At 37.6% G+C, this 17,117-nt stretch overlaps 1 protein-coding gene across 1 annotated transcript in view; it reads left to right on the top strand.

Annotated features, from left to right (window-relative positions):
- USH2A (usherin) overlaps positions 1-17,117 on the top strand; it is a 2,188,359-nt gene that overhangs the window by 885,203 nt on the left and 1,286,039 nt on the right. The gene's annotated exons all lie outside the window — the stretch shown is intronic.

Genomic DNA, 17,117 nt, shown 5'->3' with positions numbered 1-17,117 from the left:
TATTATGTGTAAAAAATATCCTTGACTATTAAGATCAAATGACCTTTGTTATTGAAATGTGGCCCACGGCAGCAATAGAGCTCTGTTCCTACGTTTGTTTTAATTAAGGGTTAACACGTCTTTTAAACTTCCTGTAACCTGATTGGTTGTTCAACCTTTAAAAGTAAGGTGTGTGTTTATACGTACAATATCTATTACTAAGTGCTCGTAAGAGTACGAAACGTGTAAGATTACTGTTGGATTAACCCCTGCCCCCTTGTGAATTATTTATTTTAAGTAACAAATAAACGGCTAGATTTAGAGTTCTGCGGCCAAAGGGGTGCGTTAGCTATGCATGCTTTTTTTCCCCCACACCTTTTAAATACCGCTGGTATTTAGAGTTCACAGAAGGGCTGCGTTAGGCTCCAAAAGGGAGCGTAGAGCATATTTACCGCCACTGCAACTCTAAATACCAGCGTTGCTTACGGACGCAGCCAGCTTCAAAAACGTGCTCGTGCACGATTCCCCCATAGGAAACAATGGGGCTGTTTGAGCTGAAAAAAAACCTAACACCTGCAAAAAAGCAGCGTTCAGCTCCTAACGCAGCCCCATTGTTTCCTATGGGGAAACACTTCCTAAGTCTGCACCTAACACCCTAACATGTACCCCGAGTCTAAACACCCCTAACCTTACACTTATTAACCCCTAATCTGCCGCCCCCGCTATCGCTGACCCCTGCACTTTATTATTAACCCCTAATCTGCCGCTTCGTACACCACCGCAAGCTACATTATAGCTATGTACCCCTAATCTGCTGCCCCTAACACCGCCGACCCCTATATTATATTTATTAACCCCTAATCTGCCGCCCCCGCTATCGCTGACCCCTGCATTTTATTATTAACCCCTAATCTGCCGACCGCACACCGCTGCCACCTACGTTATCCCTATGAACCCCTAATCTGCTGCCCCTAACACCGCCAACCCCTATATTATATTTATTAACCCCTAATATGCCGCCCCCAACGTCGCCGCTACCAACCTACACTTATTAACCCCTAATCTGCTGACCGGACCGCGCCGCTATTATAATAAAGTTATTAACCCCTAATCCGCCTCACTCCCGCCTCAATAACCCTATAATAAATAGTATTAACCCCTAATCTGCCCTCCCTAACATCGCCGACACCTAACTTCAAGTATTAACCCCTAATCTGCCGATCGGAGCTCACTGCTACTCTAATAAATTTTTTAACCCCTAAAGCTAATTCTAACCCTAACACCCCCCTAGGTTAAATATAATTTTATTCTAACGAAATAAATTAACTCTTATTAAATAAATTATTCCTATTTAAAGCTAAATACTTACCTGTAAAATAAACCCTAATATAGCTACAATATAAATTATAATTATATTGTAGCTATTTTAGGATTAATATTTATTTTACAGGCAACTTTGTATTTATTTTAACCAGGTACAATAGCTATTAAATAGTTAATAACTATTTAATAGTTACCTAGTTAAAATAATTACAAAATTACCTGTAAAATAAATCCTAACCTAAGTTACAATTAAACCTAACACTACACTATCAATAAATAAATTAAATAAACTACCTACAATTATCTGCAATTAAATCTACACAATAAATTAATTAAATACAATACCTACAAATAAATACAATTAAATAAACTAACTAAAGTACAAAAAATAAAAAAGAACTAAGTCACAAAAAATAAAAAAATATTTACAAACATTAGAAAAATATTACAACAATTTTAAACTAATTACACCTACTCTAAGCCCCCTAATAAAATAACAAAGCCCCCCAAAATAAAAAAATGCCCTACCCTATTCTAAAATTAAAATAGAAAAGCTCTTTTACCTTACCAGCCCTGAAAAGGGCCCTTTGCGGGGCATGCCCCAAAGAATTCAGCTCTTTTGCCTGTAAAAAAAAACATACAATACTCCCCCCCAACATTACAACCCACCACCCACATACCCCTAATCTAACCCAAACCCCCCTTAAATAAACCTAACACTAAGCCCCTGAAGATCTCCCTACCTTGTCTTCACCACACTGGGTCCCGATCTGTCCAGAAGAGCCTCCGATGTCTTGATCCAAGCCCAAGCGGGGGGCTGAAGAGTGACGTCCATCCTCGGGCTGAAGTCTGGATCCAAGCGGCGGCTGAAGAAATCCATCATCGGGCTAAAGTCTTGATCCAAGCGGGCGCTGAAGAAGTCCATCATCGGGATGAAGTCTTCTATGAAGCAGCATCTGTTCCGATCAGCCAATAGAATGCGAGCTCAATCTGATTGGCTGATCGGATCAGCCAATTGGATTGAACTTGATTCTGATTGGCTGATTCCATCAGCCAATCAGAATTTTCCTACCTTAATTCCGATTGGCTGATAGAATCCTATCAGCCAATCGGAATTCGACGGACGCCATCTTGGATGACGTCATTTAAAGGAACAGTCATTCGGCGAGTAGGCGTCGGTAGAAGAGGATGTTCCGCGTCGGCTGGAAGATGATGGCTCCGGAAGAAAGAAGATTGAAGATGCTGCTTCATAGAAGACTTCATCCCGATGATGGACTTCTTCAGCGCCCGCTTGGATTAAGACTTCAGCCCGATGATGGATTTCTTCAGCCACCGCTTGGATCCAGACTTCAGCCCAAGGATGGACGTCACTCTTCAGCCCCCCGCTTGGGCTTGGATCAAGACATCGGAGGCTCTTCTGGACAGATCGGGACCCGGTGTGGTGAAGACAAGGTAGGGAGATCTTCAGGGGCTTAGTGTTAGGTTTATTTAAGGGGGGTTTGGGTTAGATTAGGGGTATGTGGGTGGTGGGTTGTAATGTTGGGGGGGGTATTGTATGTTTTTTTTTTACAGGCAAAAGAGCTGAATTCTTTGGGGCATGCCCCGCAAAGGGCCCTTTTCAGGGCTGGTAAGGTAAAAGAGCTTTTCTATTTTAATTTTAGAATAGGGTAGGGCATTTTTTTATTTTGGGGGGCTTTGTTATTTTATTAGGGGGCTTAGAGTAGGTGTAATTAGTTTAAAATTGTTGTAATATTTTTCTAATGTTTGTAAATATTTTTTTATTTTTTGTAACTTAGTTCTTTTTTATTTTTTGTACTTTAGTTAGTTTATTTAATTGTATTTATTTGTAGGTATTGTATTTAATTAATTTATTGATAGTGTAGTGTTAGGTTTAATTGTAGATAATTGTAGGTAGTTTATTTAAATTATTTATTGATAGTATAGTGTTAGGTTTAATTGTAACTTAGGTTAGGATTTATTTTACAGGTAATTTTGTAATTATTTTAACTAGGTAGCTATTAAATAGTTATTAACTATTTAATAGCTATTGTACCTGGTTAAAATAAATACAAAGTTGCCTGTAAAATAAATATTAATCCTAAAATAGCTACAATATAATTATAATTTATATTGTAGCTATATTAGGGTTTATTTTACAGGTAAGTATTTAGCTTTAAATAGGAATAATTTATTTAATAAGAGTTAATTTATTTCGTTAGAATAAAATTATATTTAACTTAGGGGGGTGTAAGGGTTAGGGTTAGAATTAGCTTTAGGGGTTAAAAAATTTATTAGAGTAGCGGTGAGCTCCGATTGGCAGATTAGGGGTTAATACTTGAAGATAGGTGTCGGCGATGTTAGGGAGGGCAGATTAGGGGTTAATACTATTTATTATAGGGTTATTGAGGCGGGAGTGAGGCGGATTAGGGGTTAATAACTTTATAATAATAGCGGCGCGGTCCGGTCGGCAGATTAGGGGTTAATAAGTGTATGTAGGTAGCGGCGACGTTGGGGGCGGCATATTAGGGGTTAATAAATATAATATAGGGGTCGGTGGTGTTAGGGGCAGCAGATTAGGGGTTCATAGGGATAACGTAGGTGGCAGCGGTGTGCGGTCGGCAGATTAGGGGTTAAAAAATTTTAATAGAGTGGCGGCGATGTGGGGGGACCTCGGTTTAGGGGTATATAGGTAGTTTATGGGTGTTAATGTACTTTAGAGCACAGTAGTTAAGAGCTTTATAAACCGGCGTTAGCCCAGAAAGCTCTTAACTACTGACTTTTTTCTGCGGCTGGAGTTTTGTCGTTAGATTTCTAACGCTCACTTCAATACCGGTGTTAGGAAGATCCCTTTGAAAAGATAGGATACGCAAATGGCGTAGGGGGATCTGCGGTATGGAAAAGTCGCGGCTGCAAAGTGAGCGTTAGACCCTTTCCTGACTGACTCCAAATACCAGAGGGCGGTAAAAACCAGCGTTAGGAGCCTCTAACGCTGGTTTTGACGGCTACCGCCCAACTCAAAATCTAGCCGATAGTCTCTTGTTTTTAAGACTTGGTGTTGTGGGATAACCTTTTTGCTTTTGATTCATATGCAGCATGGTTCAGCTGTATTAGCCAGCACCCCTGCCATGACGTTTACATATAGGTGTGTTCTCTCCCTGAAGATCTGAGCAGCAAACTTTTCTGAGGAGGCGGACATCAATCAGCCCTATCTCATACGATCGGGTTGATTGACACCCCCTGCTAGCAACCGATTGGCCGCAAATCTGCAGTGGCGGCATTGCACAAGCAGTTCACCAGAACTGCCTGTGCAATGTCATCAAGGGTACCCACATGTAAAATAAGGGCCCATATGGGCTTTTGGGGGTAATAATATAAAATAGAGAGGACCCTTTTTCCAGTACAAAAATAAAAGCACCTTTTTGTCTTGCAAGGTGATTCCAGTTACCACAGTGATTACCAGGCTATAAAGACAAATTTCATTTTTTTTTTAAATAGAGGGACTTGTCTATAAACTTTATGAGGGATCTCTAGACTAAATATTTTTTTTTTATTGAACTTCACATCCCCCAGCAAAACCCCACGTGTTATGCTTTTAACTTTTTTTTTAATTTTGTTTACAAAGATCTGGTCCATGGCCAGAAAGGGAACTGAAATTGAGGGGTTTTAACAGCCACCCCAATCCAACTCCCTTTCCCACCTGCAACATTGTGGTCCCACTCCCTCTGTGATGTCACAGCCCACTATACTACCACCAGACCTGCAGTGCGGGAGAATCAATGATCCATTGCTGTGGTCAGTAACTAGAACTAGAGAACGCATTGTCATGATCTTACCATCTATGTATTTGTTCTTGTCACATGCATCAAAGCCGAAATAGGGACACTAAAGTAAAAAAATAAGGATAGATAGAGCAGGCAGTTTTCCAATTTACTTCCATTATCAAAGTTTTCATAGTCTTTTTATATGCACATTTTCTGGGGCACCAGCTCCTACTTAGCATGTGCATAAGTTCACAGTGTATTCGTATACAACATAAAAAGAAGCAAATGTCCTCATATATGCAGGGTGGGTATATTTTGCAAAAAGCTGGTTACGGATAGTGGGCTAGCAAAGCATGAAATAGTCCAAAGGCAATTATGTGCAAAGCGTGTCTGGCAAAGGTACAGAAAAGCAGGCAAAATAAGAAAAGCAAACAGTAGATACAAAAAAATGCTGTAATAAATCTATCGTCTTACAACCTAAACGCCATTGAATTAAAAGTATTAAATCTTTGCCTAGGGTTCTGTCCATTTATTTTAGACTATACTCGATTTAAATAAGTTTATACGTACCCCCACCCTGAGGAAGTATTTTCCAAATCAAGAATTGGATGACACTACACCCACTAGTGAGATTAATAACATCATTTTGTTTTCAGAAGTATTTAATAACTTACAAGCTGATAATGCAAACACAATTAACAGGGCTATAGATAGGGATATCTATAGCAGTAACCCAAACACCATTAACAAAGCTTCTAGCTTCTATCCTACACAAGTAAGAGGCAAACAATTAGAATTATTCAAAAAGAGAGTGATGGAAGATCTCAGTACTTTATATGAGAATAAAAACAAAGACCACAAGAAACAAAATCTAAGTAAGAAAGAAATAGAGGCAGTTGATAAATTGGAACAAAATAAAACAATTGTGATAAAAAGGTCAGATAAGGGCAATAGCATTGTAGTCTGTGACAGATCCTGGTATGTATCAGAAGCTAAACTGCAACTAACAGACTCTCAGGTTTATAGATCACTGTCATTTAACCCTATTATCACAATACAGAGAAAACTACAGTCCCTATTGGATGAAGGATTAGAGGAAGGCTTTATAAATAATAAAACCTTTGATAACCTATATGTAGAACATCCGAAAACCCCAATTTTCTACCATCTACCTAAAACCCACAAAGGGACCAAGGATTTGAAAGGGAGGCCTATCATCTCAGGCCTTAGCTCTATTTTAGAGCCACTGTCTGAGTGGATAGACGATATACTGCAAGCATTGGTATCAAGTCTGCCAAGCTTCTTAAAGGACACATTGCATGTCCTTAATATCTTTGAGAATTTTGAATGGCTAGATACATATAGCTCGTTTGAAAAGAAAAGAAGAAAAAGGCGCACAGGGCCAAACTCAAGTGAAGGATTTTTATTACAAATTGCTACACACGCAAACAAATTGCACTTACAAGATTCGCAAGTGATACAAGCATTCAAGGGGAGCGCTGTGTTCATACAGCTACTTTGTCTCACACAGCAGGCACAGTAGGTCTGCCTTTACAGCTACAAGCAATGTCAGGCAAAGTATCCGGATCCTCTGCACAAAGTCCGTTTAGCTGGTGAGAACAAAAACAGCTGGTAAGGCACTGGCTCCTCCAGGTGGTCTGTAAAGCATAACGCGTTTCCCCCGATCTGCGGCTGGGCTTCTTCAAGAGGCAAATTAAAAGGACGGATATCCCCAATATTGCACCTTTTAGATTTAAATATAAAGTGTCCAATCATAGTCAAGGGGTGGGTTCGATAACCAATCCTGATGGAAGGTATGTCTGTTATTCCGCCATTGGTAGTATATCCAAAGTCTAACATTTCATATGCTATAAAATTACAAAAGTCCATACTAAAACATTCCATATTTAATATACAACATTATAAAGTTAAAAAGTTAACTGTTAAAAAGTTTGACATATAAAAAAATAAAAATCATAATACACTAAATTCATTCTGTGTGTCCTAAAACTGCATTTGCATGCAATGTAAATACCAAGTGTATAAGAAATTTTAAAGGTAAAAACAAATGTTCAATCAATACGAAGAATGTTCAATGCATTTTTAAAAAGAATTCATTTTTTAAAAGGAATTCAACTACAGATCTGGATACTACTAAAATTATAAAATAAGAACCTCTGTATATGTAAAAAATGCTAAAACTAGAATTGATACAACAAGAAGGGAATCTACATGGGACTTTTAAACATTAGTAAAAAATAATAAATAGTTGCAATACAATTGCACTTTTTCAATAACAGCTCCGCTATCTACTAAGCTTTAATGCATACATTTAAAGGACTAACCTAGAATTGCATTTATGTATACCGTGTATTACAACTAATACCGTTGGAATCCAATGCAAATAAAAACATATAATTTGGCTATCATTGTACAGTAGAATTCATAGACTAATCTAAATATTGTACATATAAAAAACCAAAACAATATAGCTATTCACGTGTCAAAAATGCTTAGCTACATAAACTAATATACCCTAATTATTATGGTAAACCTTGTTACCAGCATAAAATAATTACCTTAAGGGATATAAACTTATTGAATTTGAGAAGTAGACAACATGCTACGTCTATGTCTATATTGAGACCCAAAGGTTGTAATGTTTTTAACCTATGGATCCATTTGGTCTCTAGTTTTCTAAGTGCAAGTAACCTATTGGGTTTTGATTGTGGGACCCAATCTATGATCTGTATTTTCAGGGAACTGGGATTATTACCATGACAATCAAGAAAATGATTAGGGACACTGTGTTTGACTAGTTTTTATTTGATGTTGTAAACGTGTTCATTAAATCTGCGTCTAGCCTTCCTTGTTGTGTGGCCAACATATAAGAGGCCACACACACATTCTAATAAATATACTATATATGTGGAATCGCAGTTACTTCTAAATGTAATATTAAATGTCTCTGTTAGTTCGCTATTGTGGAAAGTTGGGGTTTTATTAATATGTTTGCACATATTGCAACTTGTTTTGCCACATTTCATTGTGCCTTTCCATTCTTTGAGCCAATTACTGCCCTCTTTAACCTTATTCACCTCATTAGGTGGTTTAATTTTACTTGGAGCAAGTAGATTTCTAAGGCTTTTACCTTTTTTTATAAGTGATAGTAGGTTTAGAGTCTAGGTGTGGCCCTAATAAGGGATCAGATCTTAATAGTGGCCAATGTTTTTTTAAGAATGCTTTCTAACTTCTTTGAGCCTCCATTAAAAGTAGTAATGAATCTTATGGGGTTACTCTTAGCAGATTTTGATTTTATGAGTATATGTATATTAGTCCCTAAAGCTTTTTGATGTCTATTTTCTTTACTAAGAACATACTTCCTATCTCTTAATGCTGCTTTAGATCTGTCTTGTTGAATAATCTCTTGACTGTATCCCTTATCTACAAATTTTCTTTCAAGAATATTGGCTTCTAGCTCATAATCTGCTACATGGGTGCAGTTTCTCTTAATTCGTAAAAATTGGCTATATGGAACATTATTTAACCAACTTCTTTTATGTGCACTCTTGGCTTGTATAAAGCTATTCCGATCAGTGTTTTTTCTGAAGTTCTTAACCGCTACTTTACCCTGATTGTCTTTAAAGAGAATTCAATCTAGAAATTCAATCTGTTCTTTAGAGAATGATTTAGTGAATAGCAATTTAAAATTATTATTATTGATATGGTCCATAAACCTATTTATTTCTTCTAAACCTCCCTTCCACAAGATGATAATAATATCATCAATATATCTAGCATACACTACGATATCGCTCATGAAAGGATTGTTATTCCAGATATATTCGTTCTCGAATGCATTAACATAAATATTTGCATACAATGGCGCAAAAATGGTCCCCATCACTGCCCCCCTTGTTTGCACATAAAATTTATTTTGAAACAAAAAATAGTTATGATATAAAATAAACCCTGTACTGTCAATTAAAAATTGTATGTGATTAACGGGAATAGACCAATTAGACAGTTCTACTTTTGTTTTTTGCATACCGTTATCGTGGGGGATACAGGTATATGGTGCTGCAACATCGCACGTGAGCCAGAACATATCTTCCTCCCAGGTAATTCCTTCAAACTTAGCTATAACTTCAGTTGTATCTTTAAGATATGCTTTATGGATTTGACTATAGGTTCGAGATAAAAGTCTACGTATTTTGATAAGCTATCTGTAATAGACCAATCCCAGATATTATTGGCCTACCTGGAGGGTTTCAGAGGTCCTTATGAACCTTGGGTAAGTAGTATATGTATGGAATATTCGGTTGTGGAGTATAGATATATTTATATTCATCTTCATTAAGGATTCCTTCATTTCTTGCTTTATTTAATATTTTGTTTAATTCTTTATTATATGTTTCTGTTGGATCCTTCTGAAGGGTTTTATATGTTGTGGTGTCATTTAGTAAATTGAATGCTTCTTTGAGGTAATACTCTCTTTTTTTGGATCACAATACCCCCGCCTTTATCTGCAGGGCGTATGATGATTTCATCATTATTGACCAATTTCTTGAGGGACTTTCTTTCTAAGATTATATATAGCTGGCTGACTATTGACGTGGTTTCGCTATATTCGTCCATCCCTCACGATTCAGGTCTACTGGCAATTGAATACTACTTACAGGCTAAAACAAAAAATTTTTTTGTCAAATATATCATTAGAGTTATTAAATTTTTACTCAAACATAATAACTTTGAATTCGAAGGGGATTGCTATCTTCAGATCCAGGGTACGGCAATGGGGGCCAAATTTGTGCCCTCATATGCTAACCTTTTTATGGGTTGGCTCGAAGAAACTGTGATCTTTGGAGATAGCAATCCCTTTAATAACTCTATAATTGTCTATAAAAGGTTTATCGATGATCTCATCCTAGTATGGGATGGAGACAAAGAAGGGACCAAAATGTTTATTATGTATCTAAACAGGAACAAATGTGGATTACAGTTTACTAAAGAATGGGATAAAATAAAGTAAATTACCTAGATATACAGCTCATGGGAGATCAAATAACAAAAATGGTTACCACTGACCAATATCGAAAACCCATAGCAGAGAATGCCCTGCTGCATGCTTCCAGTAGTCACCCCAAACATGTAAAAAAGAAAAGATAGAAGCGCACACAGAGGAAGTGCGATTCAAGTGAAGTTTTATTTACAAACGGTCACACGCAACACACAATGTTGCACTTACTAGCTCAAAGATAAAAATAGGCACTTTCAAGTTATGCATTTTAAATAAGTTTATACAGTGTGTCTTTTATTGTGATTTTAACTATTATGTGTATTTTGTGAATGGTTCTATGTAGTAGTATTTTGTATCAATTGTTGTTGTTAATATCAGAAGTCTGGCACGCCTACCAGATGACTCTTTGCCAGCGAGGTTTCTGATTGGGACAGTTTTAAAAGCCAGTTAAGGCGCAAAAAACTAAATGTTTGTTTATACCTCTTGAAAAAGCCCGACCAAAGTTCGGGGGAAACGCGTCGAGTAGTGTAAGGTGAACTGTGTACTTCCCCGTGTGCACGGCTGAACAGTGTCTACAGGAGGCTGTCTGGATGCCAAGTGGATACTGAGGCCGTCAGCTTGGATCGAGTTTTCTCATCTTGAAAGTAACATCTGCCACGGAGTCCATCACAATCATCCTTACTTGAAAGTGCCTGTTTTTATCTTTGAGCTAGTAAGTGCAACATTGTGTGTTGCGTGTGACCGTTTGTAAATATCACACTTCCTCTGTGTGCGCTTCTATCTTTTTCTTTTTTACCAGTGTTTCCGAATTCAGAGTCAAAGCAAGGATTTCTTGACTTGACAGGAGCGGCACCGAGGGGCGATTAGTCCTGCAATAGGATCTATTGAAATGGTGAATTTTTAACTTATGTATTCCTTTGGAGGCAACTAATACTCCAACTATAAGGTGACACTAATAACATTTTGGGACTTTTTATGGAATCAATTATTGTTTCAGGTTATATTTCTGTTTTTCGTTCTTTGTATTTTGTGAATTTGAGTGATTGTTTATGTTTAATTTCCCCCTTTTTATGTAATATTGGTGGTATTAAGGGGCAGAACAAGTGTCTGTTTTAAGGGAGTATATATTATCCTATTAAGGTATTCATGTATTAGATACAAATAAGGTAATAATACACTTTTATATATATTAAGTAGTCTAGATTTGTTTTAACTGTCAATACAATTTTTAAGTAGTTTCCAATAGGAGTGACTAGTCAAGCACAATATCATTTTTTAGTGTCTAGTTTCACCCCAAACATGTGATTGAGGGCATCATTAAAGGCCAACTAATGAGAGTCAAACGCAATTGCTCTGGGAATTCAGACTAAAGGCTAAAAAAGAACTAACAGAGAGAATGTCTGAAAGAGGCTACCCAGAACCATTGATAAAACATGTGAGTAAAGAAGTAAACATACTAAATAGATCAGAACTCTTAAAATCCAAGAATAAAACTAGAAAGGATAATAGACCTACCTTTGTAACAAGCTATTCAAACCAATTCTACGATATATGTGGAATAATTAAAAAATATCTACCCGGGGGGGTGGAGCCAACCGCCAAAGCAATAGGACGCACAGTTCAGGAGCTCCTGATTAAATATTGTGGAAAATAAGATTTATTATATGCAGAGCTATTTATTTCGACGGAATTGTTGAATATAGGCAAGTAGGAGACAGTGGGACTTTACTTGATTCATAATACTAATTATTCTGTAAGAGAGACCTAGTTGTGGCGCAGAAGATCCTCTGACCTGATATACACAGACCGCCATCTATTGTACCTGCCATGTGGGAGGCTAGGTTACCTACCGGCGCTTACAACACAACGCCTCAAGCTCAGTCTAATCCGATATCAACCCGACCTAATATTATGAAGCTGGCTGCCCTCCTTCTGGAAAATCTGAGTGCTCGCATAGATCATCATCATGAGACCTGTGTCGCCATTTTGAGATCCACAGATACTTCCCCTTCTGCGGAGGCCCCTGTCACTGTCTCACAAGCAGGATTCAGAGATACACCTACTGGGGGTGACGCTGCAGGGCCCTGGCGTCATCTCCCGATTGAGCCCGGTACATTGTACCCACCGGACACCCACGTGAGAGAGATTGTGGAGACACAGGGCGCATCGTACCCGGAAAAGGAGAGCTGGTTTGGAGGCTACATAAGTGCAAAGGTGGTCAAGAAGATAGTGGCGAGGTCTGCCGGGATGAGTATTCCCGCGAATCTGCCTAGCGCAGCTCATATAATTGCATCGCCCTCCCTTTTGCAAGCTATGTGTTCTCAACAAGGAGGTGAATCGGATCGGATGTATGAGGAAGTTTTTAGCAAGATTACAGGTGCTTCACTACCCTCGAGGCAGGGAGTGGGGTGACTTGTAGGAACTAAGTGACATACTCCTGGTTCATTGCAGGCTCTGCTGTATGTTATAATAGATCTCCTTGCCTTTCTGTAACTCCCAGTTTAAATTCCACAAATTTTGCATTTTTCCCTGGACACTGGAATAAGTCTTATAACACGCATATCTATCTACTGGAACTTTCCTGACATGCAGGATCTGCCGCATAATTTGCGTCCATACTAGATTTATATTGGAGTAATTCCATAATGTCAGATGTAATGTGTCTGTCGCCATGTGAATGATATACTATATTTACTTGTTCTATAGTGTAGGATGCGGTTTGGGACTGGAAGATTTCTCCTTTATGATATTAAGATTATGGGTTGTGTGTTTCTGTTTATATTAATATTACATTTGATGGGGGCTTATTTTTTAGACTAGGTATTGTAGTGAAATACTAAAGGCCCAGCCCATAGTTGTTAGGGGGATAAGCTATTGTACAGTCACTTTAGGAGGGATCAGAACATCTATATCTTTGCAATGTGTCAGTTTAGTATTTCATTTGAGCCTTATACTGCTAAACTTTTGATATGCTGTCAAACTGTGTTTGGCCGATATGTTCCACACTGTTGAATGATGACCATCTAGCATAATTTGTAGCTAGCCAATTTCATTTGCCTTTTACTGAGGTAGCTGTGACCTAGATACATCCTAGACCAGAACTAGAACCTCTTTGAATTATAGTGTTAACTTAAAGTACAAGACTAATGCCTATATGGTATTTTAATTTTATGCAGTGTGAATACTGTTGGCCCCATCTCACACTTAACTAGAATATGTAAAGATCCTTCTCTGCCCTTAGCCGGCAGGGGAGAGAGAGGTTCTAACCAATAGTCTGTAGCAATAGCACTTAGGTTAAGTATTAATGCTGGTACCCCCACCATCTTTGCCTCTTCATTATAACAATTGCGACATAGTGCAGCAGTGCATGCCTCTCAGGGCCATTTGTATAAGTTTTTTTTGCTTATCTATATATTTATGTGAATGTATATGAAGGGAAATTTCTATTTGTAGCAAATCTCCTATTTTAGTCTTAGTCCAGTTAAGCCCCATTCAGGTTATTTCTCCTAGCCCAGGTGAATGCTTCTGTATAATTCAGTTAAACACATAGCTAAAACAGTTATAATCAACGTTTGTTCTTTATGTGGTATTATAAAGTCCTTAATATTTTATGCCATTTTCTCCCCTCCTCCCCCCCCCCCCACAGGTCTAAGATTCCTTAGTCCCTATTCACTCTCTTTGGTGAATATTTAGCGGTATTCATCCGCCCTTGATATTAATTGTGTTTTATATTTATCACATGGAAGCTAATGTTACAATTAATATCTTATATAGTAATTGTTAGAGAAAAATGTACCTTTCAACTAAGATAATTCTCTGTGCTCAGTAGCTTACAGTTTCATCCTAATAGGCAGCAGTTCACGATAAAAAGGTACTACAGTAATATATCACAAAATAATAAAAAATTATGAGGTATCAATGTAAATCATTCCATATATATGTTTGGAACAGTTTAGAATTGCATTATGATTTGCTCGATATGAGAAAAGATTATCATGATTTATTTTTGCTGTTAGACGCGTTTGACTGAAAGTAACTTATGTCTCTGTATATGTTTGACTATTATATTGCTAACATACCTCAATAAAAAACTTTGATTTAAAAAAAAAAAAAAAAAAAAATATCTACCCATAATGTATGGAGATTTAGCACTGAAGGATACTATTGAGAAAGGCTGCACGTTTGTCTACTCAAGAGGAAGAACACTAGGAAATACCTTATCTCCCAGTATGTTAAAGGATAACAAACAGAGATCAAAAAGCTCTTGGTTATCTACATTTGGTACCTATAAATGTGGCAGCAGACGCTGTCGAGCGTGTAGTTATATTAACATTACCAAAACCTTTTCTTCACACACTACAAATGGCTAAACATTTTAAAGTAGATCACAATCAAAGTCTTAAGACCTTTAAATGGAATGCCATCGAACAGATAAATAAACCCCATAGAGGAGGAAAAAAAAATTATTTTTTTATTGAAATTCAACATAATATACAAGTAGTGTATGTCATCAGTGATATTACAGATTTGAAAATTAGCATACAATCATTAGATACCAGGGTATAAACCATAAAATAAACAAATGCATAATGTATCTGGATGACATAGAGTAATGAATATAACATTTTTCTAGATAGGGTATATATCCAGAGGTGGATCTGATTTGGAGCTTAAAAGGTAATGGTCGAAATATAAAAAGGTATGTGTACAGTTGTAAAAAATCACATTTCTTTCTCCTCACTTCCAAACAAACATGGGCGATATGTTTCACACTGGAGCAAGTTTCGCTCTGTGTGAGTGATATGATGCAGAACATAGGTACAAATTATTAGATTCAAAATTATAACCTCAACTTATAAGTGGTGCTGATCAATTTATTAAACTGAGTGAGGAACATAAGGTTAACACAATGTTAAAAGTGAAGAGTTACTATTAAGAGAATAGTTAGGGATGTGGTATAGGTAAGATAAACCACGTAGTTAGTCCTCTTTAACTAGAAGGCATATTATATATGGAGGGGAGGGAGGAGGTTATTTGAGTTTGGTAGATAGCATGTACTAAAAGTCATGCTTCCATATAAAAACTGACCGCTAGATTTGGAGTTTTGTCGGTAACGACCCGAAAAACTAACGCCGGCTTTTTTCTGGCCGCACCATAAAAATAACTCTGGTATTGAGAGTCCACATAAAGGCTGCGTTAGGCTCCAAAAAAGGAGCGTAGAGCATTTTTAACGCAGCTTCAACTCTCAATACCAGAGTTGCTTACGCAAGCGGCCAGCCTCAAAAACGTGCTCGTGCACGATTCCCCCATAGGAAACAATGGGGCTGTTTGAGCTGAAAAAAAACCTAACACCTGCAAAAAAGCCGCGTTCAGCTCTTAACGCAGCCCCATTGGTTGCTATGGGGAAACAATTCCTACGTCTGCACCTAACACTCTAACATGTACCCCGAGTCTAAACGCCCCTAACCTTACACTTATTAACCCCTAATCTGCCGCCCACGCTATCGCTGACCCCTGCATATTATTATTAACCCCTAATCTGCCGCTCCGTAAACCGCCGCTACTTACATTATCCCTATGTACCCCTAATCTGCTGCCCCTAACACCACCGACCCCTATATTATATTTATTAACCCCTAATCTGCCCCCCTCAACGTCGCCTCCACCTGCCTACACTTATTAACCCCTAATCTGCCGAGCGGACCTGAGAGCTACTATAATAAAGTTATTAACCCCTAATCCGCCTCACTAACCCTATAATAAATAGTATTAACCCCTAATCTGCCCTCCCTAACATCGCCGACACCTAACTTCAATTATTAACCCCTAATCTGCCGACTGGAGCTCACCGCTACTGTAATAAATGTATTAACCCCTAAAGCTAAGTCTAACCCTAACACTAACACCCCCCTAAGTTAAATATAATTTAAATCTAACGAAATTAATTAACTCTTATTAAATAAAGTATTCCTATTTAAAGCTAAATACTTACCTGTAAAATAAATCCTAATATAGCTACAATATAAATTATAATTATATTATAGCTATTTTAGGATTAATATTTATTTTACACTTAACTTTGTATTTATTTTAACCAGGTACAATAGCTATTAAATAGTTAAGAACTATTTAATAGCTAAAATAGTTAAAATAATTACAAATTTACCTGTAAAAGAAATCCTAACCTAAGTTACAATTAAACCTAACACTAGACTATCAATAAATTAATTAAATAAACTACCTACAATTACCTACAATTAACCTAACACTACACTATCAATAAATTAATTAAATACAATTGCTACAAATAAATACAATTAAATAAACTAGCTAAAGTACAAAAAATAAAAAAGAACTAAGTTACAAAAAATAAAAAAATATTTACAAACATAAGAAAAATATTACAACAATTTTAAACTAATTACACCTACTCTAAGCCCCCTAATAAAATAACAAAGCCCCCCAAAATAAAAAAATGCCCTACCCTATTCTAAATTACTACAGTTCAAAGCTCTTTTACCTTACCAGCCTTGAACAGGGCCCTTTGCGGGGCATGCTGTTCCGATCAGCCAATAGAATGCGAGCTCAATCTGATTGGCTGATCGGATCAGCCAATCGGATTGAACTTGATTCTGATTGGCTGATTCCATCAGCCAATCAGAATATTCCTACCTTAATTCCGATTGGCTGATAGAATCCTATCAGCCAATCGGAATTCGAGAGACGCCATCTTGGATGACGTCATTTAAAGGAACCGTCATTCGTCGTTCAGTCGTCGGCCAGGATGGATGTTCCGCGGTGGAGGTCTTCAGGATGCTGCCGCTTCGCTCCGGATGGATGCCGCTTGGATGAAGACTTCAATCGGATGGAAGACCTCTTCTGCCCCGCTTGGATGAAGACTTCACCTGGATCATGGACCTCTTCAGCCCCCCGCTTGGGCTTGGATCAGGACAGCAGAGGAGCTCTTCTGGACGGATCGGTGTGATACCCGGTGAGGTGAAGACAAGGTAGGGTGATCTTCAGGGGCTTAGTGT

This window comes from Bombina bombina, chromosome 4 (genome assembly GCF_027579735.1).
Source record: "Bombina bombina isolate aBomBom1 chromosome 4, aBomBom1.pri, whole genome shotgun sequence".
In the NCBI taxonomy this organism is placed as follows: domain Eukaryota; kingdom Metazoa; phylum Chordata; class Amphibia; order Anura; family Bombinatoridae; genus Bombina; species Bombina bombina.
Note: the sequence above shows the minus strand (reverse complement) of the source record. Positions and strands in the feature narration are given on the sequence as shown.